The sequence below is a fragment of the Artibeus jamaicensis genome, unplaced genomic scaffold (genome assembly GCF_021234435.1).
Source record: "Artibeus jamaicensis isolate MK-2021 breed Jamaican fruit bat unplaced genomic scaffold, CSHL_Jam_final scaffold_612, whole genome shotgun sequence".
Taxonomy (NCBI): domain Eukaryota; kingdom Metazoa; phylum Chordata; class Mammalia; order Chiroptera; family Phyllostomidae; genus Artibeus; species Artibeus jamaicensis.
In genome coordinates this window covers 1,260,180-1,268,328 of record NW_026522049.1, presented here as the reverse complement: position 1 = coordinate 1,268,328, position 8,149 = coordinate 1,260,180, and the positions used below count along the sequence as shown (strand labels likewise).

At 53.3% G+C, this 8,149-nt stretch overlaps 1 long non-coding RNA gene across 1 annotated transcript; it reads left to right on the top strand.

Annotated features, from left to right (window-relative positions):
• Nucleotides 1-4,283: 4,283 nt before the first annotated feature.
• LOC119063093 (uncharacterized) lies at nucleotides 4,284-5,928 on the top strand. The gene is made up of 3 exons (XR_005085095.2): nucleotides 4,284-4,381; nucleotides 4,806-4,857; nucleotides 5,405-5,928. It is a non-coding gene; the product is annotated as an uncharacterized LOC119063093 (long non-coding RNA).
• Nucleotides 5,929-8,149: the final 2,221 nt, after the last annotated feature.

Genomic DNA, 8,149 nt, shown 5'->3' with positions numbered 1-8,149 from the left:
CCAGCAGGGCCGGCGGGAGACAAGACAGTTGGCAGAACCACCTCTCTGGGCCTCCTGTGTCCTGTCCCCACAGACGAGCTGAACAGCACGGGCTTTTGCTGCGGCTTCTGCAGGTGTGTGTTCGAGAACCGATCATCTGTGAATCCGCCCACCCTGATCTCAAGAACCTCGAGGACCTGGTTTTCAAAGACCATGTCTTCCCTCCCGTAACCTTTAGACTGTTTTTGGAAGGACCCTGGAAACGTGATGAGAGAAAAACCTAGTGGGCAAGCCCTGTTCCAACTAAATAGATCTCAAGTTTCTTTTAAAAGTTATTCCTACTTGATGACGTTTCCCCTAAAAGCAAATCTTTTGCCTCTCAAGGTTGGGTTTCCTTTTTTCTTTTAAAAAGGGCTAAAACTTGCTGCACGTCTGTCTGCACACAGCTCACTTCCTGCAGTCTGCACATGTTCACAGAGCGTGTTTCACGCCCGCAGCTGTAGCAAAAGCCACGAAGGTGATGTGTGAAATGGTCCCTACCCTCCACCACCTTCCAATCTCCTCAGGGGAAGAGTCAGAACACTTCTTCCCGGGCATTTACATTAGAAAAGTTCAGCTCCCCATAAAGAATCCCGGTCCAGGGTGCTATTTGTGAGGGACCTACGGTGGTAGCCAAGTGTGTTCCATCCCGATCTAGTCCAGAATAAGAACAGGATTTCGGGAACTGAAATGGAAGAGTGGGTAACACGCCCCTGAGCCTTTCCCCCACACGTCACTCCTCTTCACCTGTCCTTGACCAGACTCATATAGCATGCAGTTCGTGGACAGGGTAGGCGTCCTCTGAGCCACTGACAGAGGTATGATATTCCAGATGGCCTATGGCAGTGTGAACACCGAGAGGAAAATTTTAAAAGCCAGGTATGCACCACCATGAGCCCTGGATGGTGTAGCTCAGTGGATTGAGCATGGGCCTGTGAACCAGAGGATCACAGTTCGATTCCCAGTCCGGGTACATCCCTGGGTTGCAGGCCAGTTTCCAGCAGGGGATGCACGAGAAACAACCACACATTGATGTTTCTCTCCCTCTCTCCTTCCCTTTCACTCTAAAAATAAATTAAAAAAATATTTTTTAAAAAACCAGGTATGCATTTATTTATACCTTGCCCCATGCCACAGAGGATTTGTGGGGTGTCACAGTTTAAGACCGATAAGTAAATACATAAATGATTCGTTTCTGTCCTCTGAGGTGGCCGCGTGGAGACCGGTGGAAAGGGCAGTTATTCCCAGGAAGGAGTGTTGGTTCGGGTTGGCGTGGAGATTGAGAGCCTGGCACTGTGCGCCCATTTCTCTGCTCCGGCCGCAGGTTAAGTCATGGCAACCCTGGTGGCGCGCTGCCCTGGGGCTCAGCCTCACCAGGGCTCCAGGGCTCCACTCACCTCTAACACGTCCCCAAGTGACGCGCCAGCGGGCCTTGGTGTGTTGGTGGGAAAACTGGACCGCGCCGCACGGAAAGAATAAATCTGCCCTGTAAAATACGGGGAGGTCAAGGATTACAACAGGCTGTTCACTTTGACCTTAAGGAATCCTGTGTGGCTCCTCCTCACATTCTAGGAGAGAAAGGTCGAACTTGGACTTGGGGATCAGCAAATGTATTTACTAGGTACTCACATGTGTCTGTCACTGAGCAGAGGTGGGGGGGTGCAAAGGAGGCGGAGACACAGTGCCCCCCCCACCCCCCTCCACAAGCTCACTGAGCCGTCTGCACCTCAGAATAACTCTGTCCCATTAAGGCAGCCGGGGCTGGTCACTAAACTTGTTTCAAGTAGCCACATGCATTGGTCTCCACTATTTAACGCTGGCCCCTTACCCCTTAAACTTTGTCCTCCCTACTGGTCGGCCCGATGCTGCGCTGCTCACGACCACCCACCTTCACAAAGGTTGCACCGAGTCAGCCGTAGAGGATAGAAGGCCCCACATTTAGCTGACCATCAGGGGCGGACGTTCATGCTTAGAAACTGTACCTGGTTGTTCAGATGGAAAGTAGAACAAACCTAAGATGCACTGCCCTGTTTCAATGTCCGCTTCTTTCTGTTTGTTTGGTTTTGGTTTTTAACACAGGACCAGCCGCTCTGTGAAGAAGGCAAGGATCAGGTCTGTTTTTTGTCTCCCTTATCCCCCTCTCCCCCCCCACCCCGCCTGTGCCTGGCGGAGAGAAGTGGCTCCATCGATGTAAATTAGTGGATAAATTAGAGAATGATTAAGGAGTGATTTGGTGCCTTCGACAGGTGACCACGCCTGTTCCTGCTGGTTTGGGCCTTGAGGAAGAAGCAGGGCAGTGCCACGCAAGTGCCAGCAGAACCCTGCGTGAGCTGTCCCTCTGTGTCCTCTGGGTAAGGCGTGGCCCTCTCCCATCCTTCTTGCTGACTCACTGACTCAGCTTTGTTCCGGGCGTCAAAGTTCCCGATCTCGGTGCTCGCTGTGAGTACGGCCACATGCCATGGTTCTGGCCAATGGCCTCTAAGTAGAGAACTTTGGGGAGCATCTGGAAAGATGAACAGGTCCAGACTCGTCTGTAATGTTTCCCTTTGTTCCTAGTTGGGAGACAGGCTTTGCTCCCAGAGCCACATCAGCCACCTTGCAACCATGAGGGTGAATTTCGTAGCTGAAGATGATGAAGAAGAAGGAGGAGTCTAGACCCTTCCTGGTGTTGCCCAAGAGCTGGCCCGCTCCGCCCATGTCTGGGCTTCTTGTTATGCAAGAAAAAGAAGTCCCTTTATGTCACCATAGTCGGGTGTTTTGTTACCTGTAGCCTCTAGTGCAGTGATTACGAATCTGGTTCAGCACTCAGAAGCGAGAGATCTTACGTCGTTCCCAACCATTTCTCAACAAGGACAAAGAATGTTTTGTTGACCGACCGTGAAACAAGTACGCCTACGTCCTGCTTCCTCCTCCGGAGAAAGATATTAAATTATGACGGAAGGCGGGACAGACTTTGGAGGAGACCTCGGTTCAGCTAACCTCTGAAACGTAAGGAAAAGAGAAGCGTACTATGGAAAATAGTGTAAAGGGCACTTGCCGGCTACTCCAGGGGGCCCGTGCCGGCGTCATTGAGAACGAGGGGCCTGCCATTCAACCAGGAGCTTTTACTGGTGACTTTTCCCAGAACCTTCGTCAGGCCGAGGGCTCTTATCAAAAGTGTTGTGAAGCCCAGCTGGGGCGCCCCCGGGGAGCCACAAAATGCTGAGGGCAGTGCAGAGATAAGGGGGGGGCACCACACCGGCCGCCCACCGATATGTTTTCACAGACCCACCCGCCCTCAGACGATTATGTCCGCAACCCTGCATTTCTCACTGGTCTCACCACATCCCCTATCCATGGATTCGGAACCTGAGGCCTGGTGTCCCGGAAACTGACCACGGGACCCGGGTCTGGTCAGCTGCGTGCAGACAGGGCCGGTGTCCACCCTGTTCCTCCCGCACCCCCAGCACCCAACGCCGTGCCCCAGCCCACGGCAGCAGGAGCTCAGAACGCATTTGCCAAGGGATTGAGAGTCAGTTTTCGGTCACTTTTAATTGCTTTGTTTTAAAAAATGGGCAAGGATGTAACAGTTAGACGAGGTTACAGAGACAACTTTTTGAAGTACAGAGTGGGAGGAAATAGCCCCTCACATGCTGAGCTCATAACGCTCATTTTAAGGGGATAATCAACAGCCCCACCCTATGGCATCAGTTCTAAGGGGTGTGTTTCAGAATTTTTTTAGTTTACTGATTTTAGAGAGACCGAGGAGGGAAGAGAAACGGTGGTTTTGTTCTTCCATTTATTGATGCATGCATTGGTGGATTCTTGCATGTGCCCTGACCGGGGAATCGAACCTGTAACTTTGGTGTATCAGGACGACACTCTGACCAACCGAGCTCCCTGGCCAGGGTCGTTATTCTGGTTTTGGTTTTGGTTTTCAGAATTGTGGATAGTTGCACATTGGAAGAGTGCAATGAATGACTCATCCATAGCATTGTTCCCGGGCATTTCCAACACCAAATATAAAACACACACTCCCAAAACCACTAAGGCCAGCCCACCCTCGCTGTGTGGAAGTATTTCTCAGATGACAGAGCTGAGACCTCCAGTCAGTAGGGATGCTATTCAGCTCCCTGCCTGGGTGCAGGACACGGTTTAGAGAAATCCGATGAATAACAGAGAAATTCGACTATATTTCGTTTTTAGGGAGTGCCGTTGCTTTTATAAGCTAGAGGTGACGTCGTGTTTTGCAGGCAAGGGAAGGACACGGTGAGAAGGAACTGGAGCTCTGGGAGGGGGGAGGAGGAAGGCAATAAAAGCACCAAATGTCACCTGCAAAGTCAGCTGTGACAGAGGAGAGAGGCGAGGCCACGGAGAGTGTGGGGTCCCAGGCAGGGTCCACTGCTGAGTGGATGGGCAGATGGAGGGGGAAGGGCGTGGAGGGGTGAGCCCGGGACACGGAGGTCAGGGTCAGCGCCAGGGGGCGTGCGGACCACGCCCGGGTTCCATCAGGCCGTTCCCCAAAGAGGAAGAACTTTGGCTGGGCAGTGGGTAACACTGACGGAACCAGCTTGCCCGTGCCGCTGACGTGCAGGAGGGGAATCTCAGAACGAGTTCTTCTCCTTCAAAAATTACTCGCCCAATCAAAGAAAGAGAAACCTAAGCCTCATGTTCAGCACAAAATCAGAACGCGGAGAGAAAAAAAAAACACACGGCACAATGTAACACTCCTTGGTTCCGTAGGCAGCTGCAAAAATCTGCAAAAATCGTTTCTAACAAATCCAGCTCTGTCTTCTGATAACTTCCAGATGCCAACTCGGGGACGAGGCTGATGATTTACAACGAAAGAGAGAAATCCTGGTGAGTTGGGCGGGGCAGCCGTGTTTTCTGTGAGTCAGATGTGGAATGACATAGGGATCCCATTTCCTCCTGGAGGCTGCCATGGACTCAGGGCGGGGCGGTGGGCAGGGGGGTGGGGCCCAGAATGTGTGTGTAGATGCATAACTACATTGCAGACCCCCTGTGACTGAACGAGCTGTCTGCTGTGAGCGGACCGATGTTTCGATGGGGCTGCGAATCCGAATGGGGACACGACCCATCCCTACACAGATACACTGTGTCAGAATCTCTGCAGCCCAGGTTGGGGCTTGAGCAGTAGGGGAATGGGAGAGGTGCTGGAGTTCCATACTCAGCACCTTGGATCCAGAGAGCCCTCCTCCCTTCCCTGCCCCAGCCCCACTGGGCAGCCAGCGGAGAAAGGGGGAGGAAAGGGGAAGAAAGCCCACACCAGCCTGGCTCAGGGCGGCCGACACTCCGGGTTGACAGAAGGGCCATTGCTAGCATGGGTCTCACTAGGCAAGTCCAGTCCGCAGACTGGGAACCAAAGACGGCGTCTTTTTGCCTGTAGTCCAGTGTCTCAGTGTCCCATCGACCTGCGCAAGCTCATCCTGCAGGCCTTTGCTTCGGTGTGAATGCTTAACCACCGCCACCCGGCCGAGTGACCTTGGACGTCAGTGCCCCGGCGCGGTCACGGGCCCCTGGTCGGTGCCTTGCTGCTCCATCTGCAAGATCCGGTTTCCCATGTGTGTGGAAAGATGCAAAGTGAGGCAGCCCACGTACAGTATGATTAAAGAGCGCTGCGAGCGTGCCAAGTGCTATAAATATGGATAATGTACCATCTGAGAGGCGGCTGGGAAGACCGGGCCCCCTTCCCCCTGCCCTCGGGGCACTTGGCCTTGGAGGCTGAGTGCCTCGTGCTTACAGAAGAATCCCAATCGTGGGTGACTTAGAAACTCCCCTGTATTTGGAAAATAATAATACCTCGAGTGCTTTTTATTTAAGTCTAATGACAAAGAGCTTATTTCGTTCTCTTATGTAATCTCTACTAAAGGAATCACTAACCTATCAAATGTTAAGCCACATAGGCTGTGGAAAATACCTTGCCCTTTGCCATGTCAAATAAGGAGGAGAGACTTTCAAAAATATATGTGTGTGTATATAGATACATCTGTATCTGCCCTGGCTGGTGTGGCTCGGTGGACTGAGTGCTTGCCTGCAAAGCAAAAAGCTTGCCAGTTCGATTCCCAGTCAGGGCACATGTCTGGGTTGCAGGCCAGGTCCCCAGGAGGGGGCGTGCAAGAGGCAACCAATTGATGTATCTCTTGCATACTGATGTTTCCCTCTCTTCCTCCCTTCCCCTCTCTCTAAAAATAATTAAAATCTTGAATAAAAAAGTGTGTGTGTGTGTGTGTGTGTGTGTGTGTGTGTGTGTGTCCACAGCATCGACCCAATACAACCAAGGCTGCGTGTTCAATCCCTGGTCAGGGCAGGTATAAGACTCAATTAGTAATGCATCAATAAGTGGAACAACAAATCAATGTTTCTCTCTCTCCTTCCTCTTTCTAAATAAAATAAAATAATAAAATACAGTAAAACAAAATAAATCCACAAATTTGGAGAATGTACAGAGCGAAGTCGGAACAAATTCACTTTTGATGCCAAGGTGTTCAAGGAACAAGAGGCCCCAGATGACAGTGTGGAGACGATACGACTGGACGGGAAGGACTTGGAGCGGGCGTCCCCTCTGCAGGGAAACCAGGCCACGGCACACAATGTGGAGTGTGTCCTCAACTCACTCCCGATCCTCCTTACTCATGCCCCACCTGGCCCGGCCCCGACCCGACCACACCTGGGCGTTGCACAGAGTCAGGAGCAGCATCCCGAGCCGGAGACAGGCCTTGGCAGGCGCAGAGGCTCGGCCGCCCGACCCCGCCTTCCCAGGCAATCCTCGTGCTCGGTGTCCGGTGGGGCGGACAGGAGAGCTAGCTTCCCAGGCCTGAAGGCCCTTCAGGAGGCTCAGGAAGGGAAGGAATGTGGGTGAACGGGCGGGAGCCACAGAGAACAGGACTCGAGGGTCCGTCTGAGGACCTGACCCTCTCCAGAAATAAAACGGGTGGTGTCTTGAGAGGGTTCCCTTCCGTGGGAGCTGATCACATCCAAGTCTAGTCTTCATGATCAGCTCCCACGGAGCCGAGGTGGTTTGACCGGAGTTTGGGTCCCCCGTGAAATGAGAGAGCCGGGTCTGTGCCGTGTAACGCATTGTAACGCAGCACAGTGAGCAGAGGGGCTACGCGGCCTAAACCGGATTTCAGGGGGTGGCATCCGAAACACCCTTCCCCCAGGAGAGAGCTTCTCCGACTGGAGAAGTCGGAGGCCTTAAACCAGGGGGCGGGGTCTGAGCGCAGCCTCAGAAAGCCGGGACCAAGTATTGGCACAGAAACCGCGTGTGTGCAGCACTACAGAACAGACGCATGAACAGCCAGAAGCTTTAGGAGCAGCGTAGAGACCGGACCGTGAACAGTCTGTCAGGACAAGACAGCCCCCGGCGACTGGACAGCATTGGTGTCGTAGAAGGAGCTCGTGGGGGGAGGCCGTGTGGCCCTGGAGCAGCGGAGTCGGGCCGTGAGCTGGAAGGAGGGCTGGCGGGAGGGAGGCGGAAATGACTTCAAACAAGACGGCGAAGCGGGACCTGCTCTGCAGCAGGGTCCGGCCAGACGACTTGGGAATTTCTGTTGGGAGTGACCGACTGGGGGAGAAACACTCCGCACAAGCAGAAAATCGGGAGTTGGGTTCTGAACGTGCCGACTTCGAGTGGCCCGTGGGACATCCTGTGGGGACGGAGTGACGGTCGCCCCCAACTCGGGGCTGGAGCCCAGGAGAGAGGAGGCGGCTGGGATCATGGAATGGCCACTCAGGCCCCCTCTTTATTCCTAAACTGAGCGTTTCCTTCCCACCCCACTGTCCCGGTCGTGAGGTCCTTGCCAAGTTCTCCCATCACACACACCCAGTCCCTGTTGCGTGACCCAGACCGAAACCCATGACAGGCGGGTGTAACTTGTTCTGGGGTAGTTTTTTTCTTTAATTTATAGATTTCCGACACGGACAAAAGCAGACACAACCGCCTACGGAGCCCCCACGCTTCAAAAAATGACCAGTTCGAGTCCGATCTCCTTTCCACTCTCCCTTGCTCCGCATCCCCCCGCCCCCCCCGGCAGTTATACTGAAGCAGGCACCAGATCTTCGAGAATTCACTCTCAGGTGTTGGGAGGTGTAGGATGTCGATAGACACCAGGTATTTTTGCTGTCTTGTTTC